The sequence below is a fragment of the Bos taurus genome, chromosome 6, assembly GCF_002263795.3.
Source record: "Bos taurus isolate L1 Dominette 01449 registration number 42190680 breed Hereford chromosome 6, ARS-UCD2.0, whole genome shotgun sequence".
NCBI classification, from domain to species: Eukaryota; Metazoa; Chordata; class Mammalia; order Artiodactyla; family Bovidae; genus Bos; species Bos taurus.
The window spans coordinates 73,391,092-73,413,442 of record NC_037333.1 but is presented as its reverse complement, the minus strand read 5'-3'; positions in this window follow the sequence as shown (position 1 = coordinate 73,413,442).

The following is a 22,351-nucleotide window of genomic DNA, read 5'->3' as shown; positions in this document are numbered from 1 at the left end:
CTGTTGATGGGATTCTCCAGGCAAGAATACTGGAGGTGGCTCTGAGTTCATTTCATAATATTTCTCTTACAAATGACATCAAGTTGAGATTTTCATTGAGATATGGGCCTAAAATAATTTCCTTTTAATCATAAATTTTAGTTCATTCACAGTTATTTATATGATATATTTCATCTTAGCCCTAATAAATTGGTTTATAATAGAATGACTGCGTTTAATGAGATTTTTATTTTTATCTTTTATTAAATGTTACCACACTTCCTTCTTCTGAAGGTTTTTGTAGATATAGTAACTGTCACAGTCTAGCTTGTCAGTGCTGCTGTACAGAAGTCTAAGGTTAATGTGTACTCTCCCCCTTTGTAGGTGATGTGATATTTTGCCTGAATGATCATTTCATTTCCTTTTTGAGATACAGTAATTTTACATGTTATATACATAAATTATGTGTAATCATTTCTCTTTGAGTGCATTTAATTTTGCAAGGAAAAAGACTGGTGGATCCAGAGTTATATCTGAGTTCAGAAAGCACCATGGTTTCACAGCTAAGACCCTTAAATACCGATTTCTGTGTGTTGCTTTAAACTTTATTTCTTGCCTATCTATAACCTCCTGGCCCCACAATTCCTCAGGTTTCTGAAGCTCTTCCTATACATGAATATTTTCAGTATCCTTCAGAAGTTACTCAGTTTTGTTCGTTTTATTTTCTTTCTGCTTCAGACCAGATTGAACTGGGTTTCTGTTACCTACAGATAAAAGAATGCTGATAGTTTCCAAAGTAGACAGTATAGACATTTGGAAGCAACAAAGTTGAAAATTAAATCATCTTAGGCTCTCTTTCAGAACAGTGGAACAAAAGAGACTCAGATCTGTGAATGATGGCACGCTTGCATGTTTGTTTGCAGTATTATATCCTAAGCACTCAATGAAACCTTAAGGTCTTACACAGAAACTGTACTTAAAGAAAATTAGTAAAGTGATAAAGTTCCTAAGCCTCACTTACCCTCAATTATGCAGTATGTGAAGAAAAGGAGGGAATAAAGTCACATTTAACTCACAGCATACACATAAGAATTAGAAGCAATGCATGCAGAATATTTGGTTCAATGCACTGTATCTTATACAGAGAAAATAAGTAATATTGATTAGTAGTAGTATTAAAGAATGATTAAATTTGAATCACAGTTTCTTAGTGAGGGGTGATAATTTCTTAAACTTCTTAAATATAATTAAATGGAAAGTCATCTAAGAAAAAACTGTAAGAAATGTTGATGAGCTGAAAAACAAGCTTTGTAGATGATATGAAATTCAAATTTAGGATATTTAATATTTGTTCTTGATAATTACTTCTAATACAGTATTTTTGAGGAAACATGTAGATGCCATTGTAGAATTGAACTCTCAGAAACAGAATCACCATGGTATTTTAGAAAAATAACAACTGTGGACTTTGCATAAAACCCGAGATGCAATGAACCTGAAATGGAACCTGTTGGCAGGTACCTGACTCCTACCTGAGATTTCTCATATCAGGGGCACTAGGATGGTTGATAATTAACACACTAAGTCCATGTAGAATTTTCAATTTCATTATAAATGAGTAAACACACAAAAAAAGAAGTTGATGGAATTTACCTATTAATCTCAAGTTGAAAAGTAAATGTCAAAATTTGTATAAGGCAGGGGTTGGGGGGAGGGAGGATTCTATTGTTTTTCGAATGAGTTAAAAAAATGATAAAATCCATTATTTTGATGAGTCTCCCAAGCTAATCAAAAAAGGATTCACAAGGTAATTCTTCCCACTCTCGCAGTCCCATCCATCCAAAAAGTCATTTGTAATCCAGCCTAATATGGATGTATGCTCCAAAAATGTTATACGATTAATGAGAAATTATATTCTCTAGTAGTATTGTCTAATTCTCCATAACTCATTATTAACACTAGCAGCTGATCGATATAAGTGTTTCAGAAATGCAGGATTTCAGCCAGTGCAGGTTTACCTAAACTTGCACCGCTTTATTTTATTCTGATAGAATATCCATACATCAAAACATTTTTCTAATCCTATTTCTCATTATATTTGCTTGTTTGCCTTCTTTCTCTTAAAGAGGCATTGAATTGTAAATTAAAATGTTGACTCTGTCTAAAAGTAATTCAAGATGAAATTCAAAGGATGTATTAGTGGTCCAGAGCAGAAGGAACTATGGGAAGCCTGTACTGGCAAATACTATATGGTGTGCTAGAATGAAAACCCCAAAGCATAAGCCTAGCTCAGAGGGCCTAGGGTCTGTTATAAATGATAAATGATAAAAATGACAGCAAACTTTTTGAGAAAATGATACCACAAAAACCTGAATGGCTCCCGCTGGTACAAGTATTAGTTAAAGCCAAAAAACATACATAGAACAATACATTACTCTTAAAGCCCTCTGATGGTTTTAAACACAACACAGAACATAACAAAAATATACTATCCTCATCATTGACTCCCTTCCCATTTTGCTTTGGAAATGACTTTCCAATGGAGGGTTCCCTGACAGTGTAGTAGAAGCATATTAAAGGGCTTCCCTGATGGTCCAGTGGCTGAGATGCTGCACTCCTAATGCTCAGGGCCCAGGTCTGATCACTAGTCTGCGAACTAGATTCCATGTGTCACAATTAAGAGTTCCTAAGCCGTAACTAAGAGTTCAGATGGCTCAATTAAGATCCAGAGCAGCAAAACAAATTATTTCTTTTTTTTTTTTTTTTAGATTTTTTTTTTTTTAGTTTTAGTTTATTTTTAAACTTTACATAATTGTATTAGTTTTGCCAAATATCAAAATGAATCAAGAAGCCTGTTTAACCATGAATAGAAGACCAAACTATTCATTGTTAGTTTTAATTCTTGGTCTTTTTCTGAAAGAATGGGTCAATCAACAACTAATATATATTATTTTTAATTGCACTCATTAAAATATATCTTTCACATTCACTGCCTAAATATATAAATTTAAGAGATGAAACATTTTTATTGGAACAAAATTTATTTTGAAACTTCTCTTTTTAGGTTCAGTTCAGTTCAGTCTCTCAGTCATGTCCAACTCTGCGACCCAATGAACCACAGCACACCAGGTCTCCCTGTCCATCACCAACTCCCAGAGTTCACCTAAACTTGCATGTCCATGGAGTTGGTGATGCCATCCAACCATCTCATCCTCTGTCATCCGCTTCTACTCCTGTCCTCACTCTTTCCCAGCATCAGGATCTTTTCTAATGAGTTAGCTGTTCACATCAGGTGGCCAAAGTATTAGAGTTTCACCTTCAATATCAGTCCTTCCAATGAACACCCAGGAATGATCTCCTTTAGGATGGACTGGTTGGATCTCCTTGCAGTCCAAGGGACTCTCAAAGAGTCTTCTCCAACACCACAGTTCAAAAGCATCAATTCTTTGGTGCTCAGCTTTCTTTATAGTCAAACTCTCACATCCATACGTGACCACTGGAAAAACCATAGCTTTGACTAGACGGACTTTGTTGGCAAAGTGATGTCTCTGTTTTTAATATGCTGTCTAGGTTGGTCATAACTTTCCTTCCAAGGATTAAGCGTCTTTTAATTTCATGGCTTCAGTCACCATCTGCAGTGATTTTGGAGCCCAGAAAAATAAAGCCAGCCACTGTTTCCACTGTTTCCACTGTTTTCCCATCTATTTCCCATGAAGTGATGGGACCGGATGCCATGATCTTAGTTTCCTGAATGTTGAGCTTTAAGCCAACGTTTTCACTCTCCTCTTTCACTTTCATCAAGAGGTTCTTTAGTTCTTATCTTTCTGCCATAAAAGTGGTGTCATCTGTATGTCTGAGGTTATTGATATTTCTCCCAGCAATCTTGATTCCAGCTTGTGCTTCATCCAGCCCAGCGTTTCTCATGATGTACTCTGCATATAAGTTAAATAAGCAGGGTGACAATATATAGCCTTGATGTACTCCTTTTCCTATTTGGAACCAGTCTGTTGTTCTATGTCCAGTTTTAACTTTGCTTCCTGACCTGCATACAGGTTTCTCAAGAGGCATGTCAGGTGGTCTGGTATTCCCATCTCTTTCAGGATTTTCCACAGTTCATTGTGATCCACACAGTCAAAGGTTTTGACATAGTCAATAACACAGAACTAGATGTTTTTCTGGAACTTTCTTGCTTTTTCAATGATCCAGCAGATGTTGGCAATTTGATCTCTGGTTCCTCTGCCTTTTCTAAAAGCAGCTTGAACATCTGAAAGTTCACGGTTCACATATTGCTGAAGCCTGGCTTGGAGAATTTTGAGCATTACTTTACTAGTGTGTGAAATGAGTGCAATTGTGCGGTAGTTTGAGCATTCTTTGGCATTGCCTTTCTTTGGGACTGGAATCAAAACTGACCTTTTGCAGTCCTGTTTATATATTAACTTTTACCTGCAAATAATTATCCATAAGTTGGTGGATCCTGTATTCTCAAAATATTTCTACTTCAAATTTCTTGTTATTACTTTATTCAGAAAATTTTAAAATATATAATGGCTCAAGAACATAATTCCTGAAATAATAATAAATCATACTGTTATTAAAGAAGCAATGCAGTATAAACAATATATAATGAAAAACTACAGTAAATGCACATTTCACAAGAATGAATAATTCATTTACAAAGTAATCCAGACTCCCATCTTGTTTGCTGTTATCTGGTGCGTGTATGTCTATATATGTGTGTGCATGGTAAGGCACTTCAGTCATGTCCAGCTTTTTGCAACCTTATGGACCATAGCCCACCAGGTTCCTCTGTCCATGGGATACTCCAGGCAAGAATACTAGAGTGAGTTTCCTTGCCCTCCTTCAGGGAATCTTCCTGACCCAGGGATTGAACCCACATCTCCTGTGACTCCTGCATTGCAGGCATGCTCATTATTGCTGAGCAACTGTGGAAGCCCATGTCTATCTATCTATCTATCTGTCTATCTGTGTGTCTATGTGTATATATATATATATACACACACACACACATATATGGGTTTTCCAGGTAGCTCAGATGATAAAGAATCTACCTTCATTGCCGGAGAACCATGTTTGATCCCTGGGTCAGGAAGATACCCTGGAGAAGGGAATGGTAACCCACTCCAGTATTCTTGCCTGTAGAATTTCATGGACAGAAGAGCCTGGCAGGCTACGGTCCATGGGGTCACAAATAGCTGGCCAGGACTGAGTGACTAACACACACACACACACACACACACAAGTATGCATGTATGTATATATGTATGTATAGGCTTCCCTGGTGGCTGAGTCGTAAAGAATTGGCCTGCAATGCAAGAGACATGGGCAACGTAGGAAACAAGGGTTTGATCCCCAGGTTGGTAAGATACCCCAGAAAAGGAAGTGGCAACCCATTCCAATCTTCTTGTTTGGGAAATCCAATGGATAGAGGAGCCTGGTAGGCTACAGTCCATGGTGTCGAAAAGAGTCAGACACAACTTTGCAACTAAACAACAACTATATACACACATACACACACACACACACACACACACACACACGTGTGTGTATATATGTGTATATCTATGTACATACACACATATACATGCACACATATATATATTTATGTGTGTGCTCTGTCACTTCAGTTGTGTCTGACTCTCTGCAACCCTAAGGACTGAAGCCCACCAGCCTCCTCTGTCATAGGATTCTCTAGGCAAGAATACTGAAGTGGGTTGCCAGGCCCTCCTCCAGGGCATCTTCTCAACCCAGGGACTGAACCCGCATCTGTTGTGTTTCCTGCATTGCAGGCATATTCTTTAACACTGAGCCACTGGATATATATATATATATATGGTTTTAATTTACTACATTATTTTACTACATACAATATTTTCCTTCTTTATTAAAATAATGTGAAATCTGTAGCAGATATAAGGATATTTTTCCTCAACATGAATTTGTTTTCCTAAATTGTGGTTACACAAATAAGTTATAAAACATTGAGAACATTAAATATTTAATTTTATATAAGTTCAGAAAGAAAAATATGTAAATTCAAAATAAGGAAATATGTGCAAAATTTAATACATACCTCAACATACAATAAAATTCTTACTATGATATTTCACACACACACACACACACACAAAGTAGCTTTCCTAAAGCATAATGATCCCTGGTGGCTCAGTTAGTAAAGAATCCGCCTGCAATGCTGGATACCTGGGTTTGATCCCTGGGTCAGGAAGATCCCCTGGAGATGGAAATGGTAACCAACTCCAGTATTCTTGCCTGAAGAATCCAAGGCAAGAATGGAGAAACTTGTTGGGCTACAGTCTATGGGGTCACAAGAGTCAGACATGACTCAGTGACTAAATCAACAAAGCACAGCAAGACTGGTTTGAGATCATCAGTTCAGTTCAGTCGCTCGGTCATGTCCAACTCTTTGTGACCCCATGGACTGCAGCACGCCAGGCCTCCCTGCTCATCACCAACTCCCGGAGCTTACTCAAACTCATGTCCATTGAGTCAGTGATGCCATCCAAGCATCTCATCCTCTGTCATCCCCTTCTCCTCCTGCCCTCAATCTTTCCCAGCATCAGGGTCTTTTCCAATGAGTCAGTTCTTTGCATCAGGTGGCCAAAGTATTGGAGTTTCAGCTTCAGCATCAGTCCTTCCAATGAATATTCAGGATTGATTTCCTTTAGGATGGACTGGTTGGATCTCCTTGCAGTCCAAGGAACTCTCAAGAGTCTTCTCCAACACCACAGTTCAAAAGCATCAATTCTTCGGTGCTCAGACTTCTTTATAGTCCAGCTCACATCCATACATGATTATTGGAAAAAACCAAAGCTTTGACTAGGCGGACCTTTGTTTGAGATCATATGCCTCAGTCAATTATATATGTATAACATAGATGTACTTATCTATGAGATTAAAATATAAATTTTCACATTTTATTATGATAATTAAATCTCCTCAGGGAAGAACTGCCTTTATTGAAATTCATACAATAATAACATATATTTAGATATACAGATATATATATGTATAAATTTATATTAAACTTATAGATTTTATTTATAGATAACTATCTTATAGAGATGCTGACTTAATCAAATAAGAGCCATAAAGTAGCTAGCATACTACAAGTTCTCAAAAAAAATGTGAATTCTACAACCTTCTGTCATATAAATTTGTTTTGTTATGGAAAAGTTTTTAAATTAAAATTATCATTTTATTCAAATATAATATACAGTTTCACTTTTTCAGTTTCATTCTCATTATGTTTTATGTCTCCTTTCTCATTAAGTAAAACAAATAACAATTGAGAAAAAATAAATGTCAAGAATAGAACATAAAATTGTGTGAACAACAGGGGAAAGATTTCTTTTTTTTAAATTGTAGCTAAGCAAGAGATAAAAAATAAACTCCCAGTTAAGAAATGTGTTTTATATGTCTACTGAGTATGCAGATTTGACAGGTTCTTCCATTTAATCATGAAGTAATCTCTCAACAGATTTCCTCAAAGACTTCTAGTTTATATCATTAAGATTAAATTATAAGAGAAAGGGCGGGGGAGTATCAGTGTATTCCAGAAAAATCTTGAACTGTTTCTTTACATGAGGCTAATTTCATCACTGTGGCCTCACATACAGAATTTGTTCTTTGTAACAATTCAAGACAAGTATATAGAATAGCCAAATAATAGGAACGAATGTATTAGGGAAGATAAGTAAGAGAACACAGGATTGCATGCCAAGAAGGCATGACAGCAAGGACCCTAAGTAGTTTCTGTGTGGGTTGCTGACTTGGGATGATGTGGGCCGTCACAGAACATGTGCTAAGGAGATGTCAACACATGATCTGGATGTCAACACGCGAACTGGATTTTCATGACAGTAAGTGTTTTCTCATCATGCTCTCACCTTTGGCTTAGCTAGAAGCCTCTGTGAATATTTGTTTCACAGCTCTTTAGTAAGAATTACAGAATATGTATCAAAGTAGAGGAAATAAAAATAACAGCTAAGCATCAGATCCTCACTTAAGATCTTAAATAATCCAACAGAAAACTTCTCTGATCAGCCTGTTGGCAAAATTTAATACCTTGTATCTAATGCCACTTCCCTTTTTCCGTTTCATGAAGTTATTCCCTGAGTCCTTTGCTGCTTTTTAAAATAATATATCTTGTATTCATTCCTGCCCCTGCAGTTTTACTAACCCCGGTCCTATCTAGCCCATCACTATATCAGACCTAAAGACCTACCCACCTTCCTTCTCATTGTAGCCACCCCTCCTTAATCCCCAATCCAGTGCTACCAGTTCCTAAGTCTTTGGAGAATTATTTGTGAAAACCACTTATTTTTCAGCTTTTTCCACTTATTCGAAAATTGCCTTGGGGCAGTCAGTTATTGTGCATTCGGTAACTTACCAGCTACCAAAAATAGCCTGCTACTGTCTTATTTCCTTCTCTTCCCTTCTAATTATTCATTCACCATATACTTATTTTGTACATATTATTTTCAAAACATTATTCACATACAGTTCTTAGTGTTAAAGTGTTAACTCATGTAAAGAAGTTAAGGAAGTCATATAAATCACTTTGATTCAAATTTTAGAAGTGATATCAACCTGATACTGTTTACAGAAAAAAAAATGTACTAAATGAATTTACAATAGGGAAATGACTTCTGGTAGAGGGCATCAGGGAAAATTTTGCAGAAAATGTGGCATTTGAGCTGGACCATAAAATCAGATAGGATTCATATCTGCTCTCGTCTACCTGCCTCCATGGAACTTGCATACGGCATCTGAAGCCCTTTGTAAGAGCATAACAGATATGGACACATTTTTCTTTTTTGGACCAAACCCACATAGTTTCAAATTCTACCTCTGTTACTAGATAATGATCACAGATGTATCACCTAATCTCTCAGTGCCTGCATTTCTTTTCCTGTAAGCTGAAGATAAGTATATTTACCTGACAGTATTACCGTATGTATTAGAGTGGTTAAGTGAAGTGAAGTGAAGTTGCTCAGTCGTGTCCGACTCTGCGACCCCATGATTTTCCAGGCAAGAGTACTGGAGTAGGTTGCCATTTACTTCTCCAGAAGATCTTCCCGACCCAGGGATCGAACCTGGGTCTCCCGCGTTGTAGGCAGACATTTTACCATCTGAGCCACAAAGGAAGCCCTATTAGAGTGGTTAATATACATAAAAGTACTTAGAATAAGGCCTGATATATAGTTAGCTTTCATTACAACACTAGATATCATTTGCATTCAAAGTTCTGTGACCTATTGCATTTCATTCTTGGTTCTTTTTCAAAGCTTCTATGTCTAACGCAGCACTCTCCCTTTGTTCTGATATAATCTGGCCATGTCGTCCCTCTTAGCCACTTCTCCCCTTGCTTTTCCCACAGTTTTAGGCTCCAGAAATATTTGCAGCCACAAGCACTATTCTATGTCATAAATTGTTTTCGGGGTCCTGCTGCTCCCTGGGCCTGAAATGGCTTTCTGCCTTTGCAGTCTGTCAGTGGCTCTCAGGGATGCACACCACATTCTGGTTTAATGCTTACTAAATAATAAAGCTGTTTTCTTTTTCTACTACCTTTGTGGAGAGGTTCTCTGGGTTGGGAGAAGAGTTTAAGTTCATTGCCCCAACAGTATCTCTATGTTCAATTTTCCCCTTTTCATATGGACATATAGGATTAGGGCCCATTCTAACCACAGTACCTTAATTTAAATTTTCAATAACCCGATTTCCAAGTAAGGTCACATTGTGAGATAATGGGTAGTAGAGCCTCAACATAAGATGTGGGTGGTGGAAGGGGAATATAATTCAATCCATAACAAAGAGAATAACTAATTTTTCCCAAGTACAACTGTGTGTTGGTCACTCAGTTGTGTCCAACTCTTTGCGGCCCCACAGACTGTAGCCCACCAGGCTTCTCTGTCCATGGAATTCTCCAGGCAAGAATACTGGAGTGGATTGCCATTCCCTTCTCCAGAGAACTTCCCAACCCAGGGATTGAACCCTGATCTCCTGCCTCGCAAGCAGCCAGGTCTCCTCCTCGCAGGCAGATTCTTTACCATTTGAGCTACAGGGAAGACTCAAGTGCAATTAGTAAGTGATAAAAATCAGAGTATATGAACCATGTACGTCTCATGCTTTTAAGCACCATGCATACTTAATCCAAGTGCTTCTCCACTCTGTAGAAATCCAAAAGCAAAATGACTACATTTCGCATAATGGCAGACTCACTCAAAATAAACTGCAACTCCAGGCTTAAGCATCCCTAATTGGTATTTTGCTTAAGAAGTGTTATTCTTCTCTCATTCTTTTACTCTCAGACCCAGAAAGAGCTCTATCATCAATAGAAGCAGCTTCAAACACAAAAAGATTTTTAGATCTTTAACATGAATTTAAAATGACATCACATGAAAGCATTTTAAACAACAGCAAATAAGTTTTTTTTTTTCTTTTCATAAAAATAACCAGCTGGTAAATCATGTGATTATAAATGCAATTGTTACTAGACTCTAAAAGGAGGAAGGAAACAAAGGCAATGAGCTCTCTGTTTCTCAGTCACAGCCTCTGTTTCAAGTCCCATGATCTCTTTTCTCTTCTTCAATTTTTAAAAATTCTGCATACTCTTTCATTATAGCATCTCTGCCCTACGAAACCATCTGAACATGAATTATTTCTTATTCTTAATAGGACTTCCAAATGAAAAAATGTGTTTATGGCTTTTATTGTTTCATTTCATCTATTCTCAGGCCAAATTTCACTGCTGGCTTCTTCTTTATTGGTGCAAGAGAAGTTTATTGCATAATTCATAGCCCATTAATGATCTGGCAACCGACAAAACTCTTAAGGCCCTGCAAAAATAGCCATGTCCACTGAAAAGAGAGATGAACTGCACATGGATGCTGTGAGCAACTGTGCAGGGCATCAGGTAGATCTAGGAGGGACATGCTTAAGCCAAGAAACTGAATTTGCAATACCATCTTTGTTCAGAGAGAATTTTCTCTTATTTCCTCACTTAGAGTAATCCAAGAAGCATTAATATTCCTCATGTATTACATAAACACAGAAATATTTACTTGATTATTAATAAATCACTGTTTAGGCAAAAACATAAACTTTCTATTTCTGTCTTTGGAAATAAAGTAACGAGTATGCTCCAATTAATTCTGTGATTGGATAGAGTATTACATATGATATGGCATCAGTAAAGCCCATCTACTGTTTCATATATTTTTTCCTATCCAGTGATCAAATAGCTTCATGAGGCAGACTTTATATGTTTCAATTTTTAGTCATTTCTTATGGGCCCTCCTAAGTATTTCATTTTTCATAGAAATGAATATAATGATTCTGCTGGCTTTCAATAATATTCTTCCTACCTGAGCAAGTTTATCCTGGTTTAGAAGATACTGCTTGCATGAAATATTGGACAATCAGTCTCAGATCACACTCTGTACCACCAGTTCTTACCCTGCTTCTGCAGTAATTTTCTCCAGCTGTGTTGCGATACAGGTAATACAGCAAGCATTTATAAAATATTTGAAATCTTTCTTTTTTAGTCAAAGTCATGTTCAGAGTTCTCTCCAAGTCAACTCTGGGGACCTTTGACACACTGTGTACTTTCTAAAATAACATGAAAGTTCTGGGGCTTTTAAAAAGTAAGTTGGAGAACTTCAATAGAAAAAAAAAAAAGAAAGAAAGAAAGCTGATAGTCTCAATTACATTCAGACACTTATATAAGCCATACATACAAGGCTTGAAAAGAAAAAAGTCATGGAATAATGTCTGAAACATTTTTTTTTTTTTCTAAGTGGGGGCAAGACTTTTACCTATAAGTAACCTTTCTCTTTCATGTCTTTAGTTTTACTTTGTCAGTAGCTTCCTTCTCCATGTCTGTCATGAAAGCATTATATGCATCTGGTCTTCCCAGTTGGCACTGGTGGTAAAGAACCTACCTACCAATGCAGGAGACATAAGAGATACAGGTTTGATTCCCTAGGTCGGGAGGATTTCCCTTGGGTTGGGCATGGTAATCCACTTCAGTATTGTTGCCTGGAGAATCCCATAGACAAAGGAGCCTAGCGGGCTACAATCCATAGCGTCACAAATAATCGGACACGATCTGAAGAAACTTAGGTTGCACACATGTCCCTGTATTACTTCTCAAGGCTTATGTCACGCATGTCAGTTCAAGAAGCTTGTATCTATGGCCCCAAGAAGATGTGGTACATGTATACAATGGAATATCACAGTCATAAAAAAAAAAAAAAGTAATGTCATTTGCCACAACACGGATGGACCTAGAGATTGGCAACCTGAGTGAAGTATATCAGAAAAAGAAAGACAAATATCACATGATATCACTTATACACAGACACAAACAAACAAACAGACAAAAAAGATACAAATGAACTCATTTTCAAAACAGAAACAGACTCACAGGCTTAGAGAACAAATTTATGGTTACCAGGGGGTACGAATGAGGGTAAGGAATAGTTAGGGAGCTTGTGAATGACATGTACACACTGCTATATTTAAAATGGATAACCAAGGACCTACTGTATAGCACAGGGAACTCTGCTCAGTATTATATAACAATCTAAATGGGAAAGGTATTTTACAAAAAAGATACATGTGTATGTATAACTGACTCACCCTGCTGTACACCTGAAAATAACAGAACATTATTAATCAATTATAATCTATATTTGGGCTTCCCTGGTGACTCAGATGGTAAAGAATCTGCCTGCAATCCAGGAGACCCGGGTTTGATCCCTGGTTCGGGAAGATACCCTAAGAAGGGAAAGGCTACCCACTCCAATATTCCTGCCTGGAGAATCCCATGGACAGAGGAGCCTGGAAGGCTGCAGTCCATGGGGTTGCAAAAAACTCAGACATGACTGAGCGACTAAGCACAACTATAATCCAATAGAGAATAAAAAGTTAAAAATTAATAATAACTGCTTGGAAACACCTGAGTTATCTTTTGTGGTATATAACACAATGGAATATTTTTCATTGATAAAAAGAAATGAACTATCAACCATGAACAGACATGTAAGAAACTTAAATGTGTATTTCTAAGTGGACGTAGTCAGTCTATAAAGGCTATAAATGTGTATTTCTAAGTGGACATAGTCAGTCTATAAATGTGTATTTCTAAGTGGACGTAGTCAGTCTATAAATGTGGACGTAGTCAGTCTATAAATGTGGACGTAGTCAGTCTATAAATGTAGTCAGTCTATAATGTAGTCAGTCTATAAATGTAGTCAGTCTATAAATGTAGTCAGTCTATAATGTAGTCAGTCTATAAATGTAGTCAGTCTATAATGTAGTCAGTCTATAATGTAGTCAGTCTATAAATGTAGTCAGTCTATAAATGTGGACATAGTCAGTCTATAAATGTGTATTTCTAAGTGGACGTAGTCAGTCTATAAAGGCTACTCTGTGATTTCAACTATATGATGTTCAGGAAGTGAGAAAACTAAAGAGACAAGAAAAAGATCAATGGCTGTCATGGCTTGGGGAGGGAGCAGAGGAAGCAAGGAATGAATGGGTGAGGCACAGAGGACTTTTAGGCTAGTGAAACTATTCTAAATGATCCTATAATGGTGAACACATGACAGGGTGCATTTGTCAAACCTGTAGAGTAGTGAGACACAAAGAGTGAATTGTAATATAAGCTATGGCCTTTATTAATAATAATATGTCAATATTGGTTCATCAATCATAACAAAAGTACTATGCTAATGCAAGATATTAATGATAGGAATTGTATATGTGTAGGAGGGGTATATGGAAACTCTGTATCATCTGCTCAATTTTTCTATAAACCTTGTTGTTGTTCACTTGCTAAGTCATGTCCAACTCTTTTGCAGCCCCAAGAAATGCATCATGCCAATTTTCCCTGCCCTTCACACTCTCCTGGAGTTGGTTCCAACTCATGTTCGTAGAGTTGGTGATGCCATTCAACTGTCTCATCTTTTGTTTCCCCCTTGTCCTCCGCCCTCAGTTTTTTCCCAGCATCAGAGTCTTCTCCGATGAGTTGGTTCCTCACGTCATGTGGCCAAAGGATTGGAGATTCAGCTTCAGTATTAATCCTTTGATCTCCTTGCTGTCCAAGGGATTCTCAAGAGTCTTTGGTGCTGGCACCACGGTTTGAAAGCATCAATTCTTCAGCGTTCAGAATTCTTTATGGTCCAACTCTCACATCCATAAGTAACTACTGGAAAAACCATAGATTTGACTATATGGACCTTTGTCAGCAAAGTGATGTCTCTGCTTTTTAATACACTTTCTAGGTTTGTCATAGCTTTTCCTCCCAAAAGGGCTTCCCTGGTGGCTCAGATGGTAAAGCGTCTGCTTGCAATGTGGGATACCTGGGTTCGATCCCTCAGTCAGAAAGATCCCCTGAAGGATATGACAACTCACTCCAGTACTCTTGCCTGGAAAATTCCATAGATAGAGGAGCCTATAGTCCATGAGGTCACAAAGAGTTGGACATGACTAAGCGACTTCACTTTCACTTTTCTTCCAAGAAGCAAGTGTCTTAATTTCATGACTACAGTCACTGTCCTCAGTGATTTTGGAGCCCAAGAATATAAAATCTGTCACTGTTTCCACATTTTCCCAATCTATTTGCCATGAAGTGACCGGACTGGATGCCATAACCTTTATATTTTGAATGCTGAGTTTCAAGACACCTTTTTCTCTCACCGCTTTTACCCTCATCAAGAGGCTCTTTAGTTCCTCTTTGCTCTCTCCCATCCGAGTGGTGTCATCTGCATATGTGAAGCTGTTGATATTTCTCCTCACAATCTTGATTCCAGTTTGTGATTCATCCAGCCCAGGATTTTGTATGATGTACTCTGCATATAAGTTAAATAAGCAAGGTGATAGTAGATAGCCCTGACACACTCCTTTCCTGATTTTGAACCAGTCCATTGCTCTATGTCTGGTTCTAACTGTTGTTTCTTGACCTGCATACAGGTTTCTCAGGAGACAGGTAAGACGGTCTGCTATTCCCATCTCTTTAAGAATTTTTGGGAGTTTGTTGTGGTCCACACAGTCAAAGCCTTTAGCACAGCCAATGAAGCAGAAGTAGCTGTTTTTCTGGAATTCCCTTGATTCTGTAACCCAAAACTATCTTAAAAAGTAAATTCTATTCATTAAAAACAGCAATGATAAAATAGAAGTCTGTATCCATAGCAGGTTAATTTCCTTATATCACCTACTACTTATTGTTTTCCTTCAGCTATTTATTGTAGGAATCTCCTGCCAACCTGCTGTTGATGTTGTTTAGTCACTAAGTTGTGTCTAACTCTTTTGTGAACAAGAGGACTGTAGTCTGCCAGGCTCCTCTGTTCATGGCATTTCCCAGACAAGAATACTGGAGTGGGTTGCCGTTTCCTTCACCAGGGGACCTTCCCAACCCAGAGATCAAACCTGTGTGTCCTGTTTGGCAGGTGGATTCTTTACCACTTAGCCACCTGGAAAGCCCTAACTACCACCTAGAATCTCTTCCTTCTGCTTGACAAACTTTTAAATCCTTCAGTACTTAAAAAGAGAATCATCTTCTCCACATCAATAGATTCCTTCTCTGTATTCCTACAGAATAGATTGTAAGATAGAAGGAAATCTGGTGGATACCGGAGGACACTACCCTCATTTTATTTGAAAAAATTCTGAGCTGTTTCCTTGACTCATTCTTTTGACTCATAATTTTAAAAAGCTTCCAAATCCCTTGAGAACCCTTCACCAAAAAAAAAAAGCAATATTTGTAATTATACTGTTAACTCTTAAAAGTCAAAAAGTAGTACTTATGCTGCTTTTATATGGAATACTCATTGGAAGGACTGATGCTGAAGCTCCAGTATTTTGGTCATCTGATGCAAACAGCTGACTCATTAGAAAAGTCCCTGAAGCTGGGAAAGATTGAGGATAGAAGGAGAAGAGGCCATCAGAAAGTGAGATGGCTGGATGACATCACTGAGGCAATGGGCATGAACTTGGGCAAATTTTGGGAGATGGTGAGGGACAGGGAGGTCTGGTGTTGCAAAAGAGTCAGACACAACTTAGTGACAAAAAAACAATAACCCCTTATATTCATAGGGGCTAAATTTTAGAAACATCTTAATAATGAGCCATTTTCCATGTTTGCCAATTGCCTTGGAACAAAACTTATGGATTTTGACAATCTTTCCCTTTGATTGCAATTAATTACATAAGATATATTATACAGATTACTAATGGGCCCACTTTCTTGCTCCTTGAGTATGATTGCATGCCAGGGTGAAAGTGAGCAGAGTACTGACTCATTCCGAGCAACTTATCCCTGACAGGGGTAGGCTATTGGAAAGTTTCATAGTCCAAAAGAGGTTAAGTGTAAGTACTTCAAAATCAGTCTAGACGTGGTACAAATCTTGGTTCAGGAGTTTACTTACACATCCAGGCACTTCACTCTCTCATCATGTATTTAAGTCATTTAGTTGAAATAATGATAGCAAACTCCAGGGTTGTTATGAAGATTAAATGATATCAGAGAAATTGTTCAATTAGTTTACTGGCATAATAAGAATACTTGTTCAATAAATAGGGGGTGTTCTGTTTTCTACTGAGAAAATAAAGAAGCCAATACTGCACATTGAAACAAAAATAGCAAAGGTGAATACCTTTAGCTAGTGGAGGACAAATCAAGTCACAATAAGGCCATAGAAGTAGGTATAGAAGTGTGCATAGTGCAAATTTCCATTAAAACTGGAAGCTATGCAACATATAGCTTAGAAATACTTCATGATTAGGTTTAAAAAATTATTGAGTATAGTTTGATATAATGATTTCTTGATTCTTTTTTTTCTATAATCACACAGAATAACAAACAATCACACTGTACAACCTAAAGACTGCTTCAGTTCAGTTCAGTTCAGTCGCTCAGTCATGTCCGACTCTTTGTGACCCCATGAATCACAGCACGCCAGGCCTCCCTGTCCATCATCAACTCCTGGAGTTCACCCAGACTTGTGTGCATCAAGTTGGTGATGCCATCCAGCCATCTCATCCTCTGTCGTCCCCTTCTCCTCCTGCCCCCAACCCCTCCCAGAATCAGGGTCTTTTCCAATGAGTCAACTCTTCACATCAGGTTGGCCAAAGTATAGGAGATTCAGCCTCAGGATCAGTCCCTCCAATGAACACCCAGGACTGGTCTCTTTTAGGATTGACTGGTCAGATCTCCTTGCAGTCCAAGGGACTCTCAAGAATCTTATCCAACACCACAGTTCAAAAGCATCAATTCCTCGGTGCTCAGCTTTCTTCACAGTCCAACTCTCACATCCATACATGACCACAGGAAAAACCATAGCCTTGACTAGATGGACCTTTGTTGGCAAAGTAATGTCTCTGCTTTTGAATATGCTGTCTAGGTTTGTCATAACCTTCCTTCCAAGGAGTAAGCGTCTTTTAATTTCCTGGCTACAATCACTATCTGCAGTGATTTTGGAGCCCAGACAAATAAAGTCTGACACTGTTTCCACTGTTTCCCCATCTATTTCCCATGAAGTGATGGGACCAGATGCCATGATCTTCGTTTTCTGAATGTTGAACTTTAAGCCAACTTATTCACTCTCCTCTTTCACTTTCATCAAGAGGCTTTTTAGTTCCTCTTCACTTTCTGCCATAAGGGTGGTGTCATCTGCATATCTGAGATTATTGATATTTCTCCTGTCAATCTTGATTCCAGCCTATACTTCTTCCAGCCCAGCGTTTCTCATGATGTACTCTGCATAGAAGTTAAATAAGCAGGGTGACCATATACAGCCTTGACGTACTGCTTTTCCTATTTGGAACCAATACAACCTAAAACCTAAGACTGTTAGAGCCTGTTTTCTCACAGTAATTTCAGTTTCTTCTTTCAGGAGTCCAAGGTGACAACAGACAGCCCCATGATTAGGGCACATAGAATTATGTGCGTATATGTTCTAATAATTGTATGCTTACATATTTTTAAAGTAAAAGTGTTAACTTGCTGATATCATCAGTTTAAGAAGCTACATGGGTTTAACCAAAACCAAAACATATTACCAGTAAGCATGCCCTTAGGTAAGAATTCTCTAATAAACTCCTTTTGGAAGGAATAGGTAGAAAGGAATAGCAGGTTTAATTTAAGATTTTTCTTTTATACTCAGCCAAGTATTTAGTAAACCTGAGATAATCTATAATGAACGATGACTGTATAGTTTATGATAGGTATATATAACATATAATAGAATATGCCCAATATCAAGACCCTTAAAAACATATGTGACAAATACATTAAAATGTGCTTTTGTGCCTTTAAATCATATTCTGCATCCCACTGAGATGATCATAGGAACACTGAAATAGATTCAAAGCTGCAGGACTGCTTAAAAACCCTGGAGGGATTATGCTAGGTCACTTCAGTCATGTTCAACTATTGTGACCCCATGGACCGTAATAGTCCATGGAAACCACCAGGCTCCACTGTCCATGGGATCAGGCAACAATACTGGAGTGGGTTGCCATTTCCTTCTCCAGGGCATCTTCCCAACCCAGGAATAGAACCCAAATCTCCTGCATTGCAAGCAGACTTATGCATTGCAGGCAGATTCTCTACTGACTGAGCTACAGGGAAGGCCCCCTAACTCTATTGTTATGCAAATAGATGGAAAACTTTCACACTGCATCATGTTAACATGCAACCTATGTTATAAGAACCAGTATTACAATTAAAAATGAAACACTAAAGTGATACTATCATGATTATATACCCTTTTCTATAATTTCTCATCAGTGCAGTAGCATATGAAATGTAAATAATATAAATCAACAAAAAGTAAAAGAATGCAAGAATTATCAGGCAAATTAATCGAAGACTACAGTCTTCCAAGGGCTCCCCAAATGGCACTAGTGGTAAAGAACTCAATTACCAATACAAGAGATACAAGAGAGGCTGGTTCAGTCCGTGGGTCATAAAGATTCCCTTGGAGAAGGCATGGCAACCCAGTCCAGTATTCTTGCCTGGAGAATCCCATGGACAGAGGAGTGTGGTGGGCTACAGTTCAAAGGGAGTTAAAGTTAACTTGAAGTTCACAAGAGTCAAACACAACGTAGTGACTAAACCACCATCCAGTGCTAGCTGTTATTATTGTTTTATTACACACAAATACACACACAATCACATCCAAAAGAAAAACATGATAGTATTGTGAAGTAATAAATATGAATAAATAAATAAAGAGCCGAGACATGGTAAAGCCAGCAATGTGACTGAACAGGTCCAACAGAAGTTCCTCTTACTATGCTAGGGCTTCAGATGTGGCTCTACACTCTCAGTCAATCCAGAAAAGAAACATTCCTTACACAACTCCTACTACCCACAAGATAAAAGTTAAAAGTTGCTCTGATGTAGCCTTATTTTTTAACCGAAAATCAATCAGGGATTTCTGCCATGAACATGCATTCTGTGCCATAAACCCTTTCATCCACTTTCCTTTTAACACCAGGCTCCTCACATATACCCTCTTTGTTAAACAGTGATTACGAGGTACTTTTCATCGAACAACAAGGTTATTTTTCCTGGTGGAGTCAAGTGTTTTCCATTTATATTGCTTTCACTTATTCTCCATCAGCCCTGCTGACCCACCACAGAGAACCAGCGGAGCTCCTCATTGAACTTGGTGTAAAGTCCAAACACTGTGCCTGGCACAGGAAACCCAACTTGCAGTTCTTTTTCTCCATTGTGACAGCATCCTGTGTGTGGACCATTAAGAACTGCTGACCATCCTCCTGATATTTTATTTTATTTTTTTTTTCTCCTGATATTTTATATTCACTTCCTGCTTGATACCTTTACAAATGCTTTAAAAATTTTTTGTTTTTGTTTTGTTATCAGAAATGTATCTGCTCCCTGATCCAACTAGCTCTGTCATATTAACCCCTCATAAACCAAGTTCCTTCCTCTGAAAGGTCTTCTGACTTTTTCCAGCTGAGGAAGACATGGTTTTTCTCCCTCCCACAGTCCCTCTATAGACAGCTTTTACCCTGCAGGTGGTACATAGTCATCACTTATGTGACACTCCAACAATACTATGTGCTCTGTGTGGGTTAATTTCTGTGTTTCATTTATCACTGCTTTGAAACCCACATGGCCAGCCTACTCAATATTTGTCAAATTAATTACTGAGTGAGTAATTGAGTCTGTGAGAGCCTGGAAAGTGAATGAAAGATGGTGTATGAACAAATGAATGCATTTCTCTTCCTGATTTGCCCCCAGTAAATTCTCTATTATTTGATAGATAGTCTGTATTGACATTGTATATTTGGAATTCAATGCTGGTGGCTCAGACAGTTGGCTCAGTTAGGTGGCTGCAGAATTTGTCTGCAATGAAGGACACCTGGGTTCAATCCCTGGGTTGGGAAGATCCCCTAGAAAAGGGAATGGTAACCCACTCCAGTATTCTTGCTTGGAGAATTCCATGGACAGAGGAGCCTGGTGGGCTACAATCCATGAGGTTGCAAAGAGTCGGACATGACTGAATGACTAACACTTTCAATTTCATTTGGAGGTCAAGTAAATTTTCTTTAAATTTTAAAGACACTTGAGTACATCAGGTAAAAAATCTAGGACAAAAGTCCCCCTCCCTACTGTAAATGAGCTAATGGTGGGGATATTTAATGGTGAGGCATTTGAGATAATGGGATTTTAAAGAGTCAGTTCTATAGTGCTTAATCTGAACAATGTAATTAGTTTTGGATGTTGGAAAGTAAATTATGAAGAAAACATTTTATTAGTCATGAATAAATTGCAAATCATTTCTTTGTTGCTTAAAAATTTACTAAAAACCCCTAGATATTTTTGAAATATGGAATTTGATTTAACTGCCAGACATTAATGAGATTAAATAGTTCACTAAAAGTGGCAGCTTTTAATTGGCACAATTTCATTTCAGTAATGCCAATGTTTTCTCTAAATTATTTAATAATGGACTTTAATTCCCACTGAACAGCTTCTACTTAAATGAATTTGGAACACTACCATTTTGATGGATGAAAATGTTAACTTTTTATACAAAACTATATACCTGGCCAATTGAATTATTATACATATACATTAGAGCAAGGTCCATGATGATTTCCTAAATGCATTTAGAAAAATAACTACTAGATATCCAAATAGTGTATATCTTACTCCTCAGTTTAGATAAAAGGCAAGTATTTAGTAATTTTAAGTTGATTTAGATACTGAAGGTATGACTGGTGCTCAAGAAATGTTGATACTTTGATTGGAGAAATCAGAAGAGCAATCAAAATGATATAAAAGAAACAAACAGTTAACACTTTTTGGACTAGTAGTAAATACTAGGTAAAAACTATGTAATACTTGGTAAATAATTGGTAAAAGTCTAATAAAACTTTTATTAGATTTGGACAGATTGAAAAGTCTGGGTGAAAACTATCTTTATATAGTGTAATCACCTAAAACCCCTATGTAAATAGTTACTTAGTATATTTCCCTCATCTTTTGAGACATACCTATTTCAAAAATTTTGAGACATACCTATTTCAAAAATTCTCTTTTCCCATAAACATTAATATTATAACAATTAGAAAATGAATCTCAATTTTGAATACAGATAATTCATTTTTGCCACTAATTCACTCTTTCCTCCAAATGCATTTCAATTTGTTAGTATCTAAGTCACTCTATCGGAGGAGGCAATGGCACCCCACTCCAGTACTCTTGCCTGGAAAATTCCATGGACAGAGGAGCCTGGAAGGCTGAAGTCCATGGGATCGCTGAGGGTCGGACACCACTGAGCGACTTCACTTTCACTTTTCACTTTCATTCATTGGAGAAGGAAATGGCAACCCACTCCACTGTTCTTGCCTGGAGGATCCCAGGGACAGGGGAGCCTGGTGAGCTGCCGTCTATGGAGTCACACAGAGTCAGACATGACTGAAGCAACTTAGCAGCAGCAAGTCACTCTATATCATCTCTTGAAGCTATTGACTTCTCTCCAACCCAACTTGAACCTGCCAACCTGAGTCATCAACTCTCCTGCAAAGCACCATTTAACAGTTTCTTATATTTATTCTTGAGCTTCTCTAACACACTGTCTACTAAAAAAACAGAGAAACTTAAAAAATATTTAAATAAGTGAATGTCACTTATCTGCTCAATAACTTCACTGAATTTTCACTGCTGTTAGGGGAATATCCAAAATCTTTTTTATACCCTCCCATACCTGAGGATTCTGACACTTACCTATATCTCCCACCTCAATTAGATGCCACGTTCCCTCTCATATCTGTTGCCCCAGCAATGTTTCCT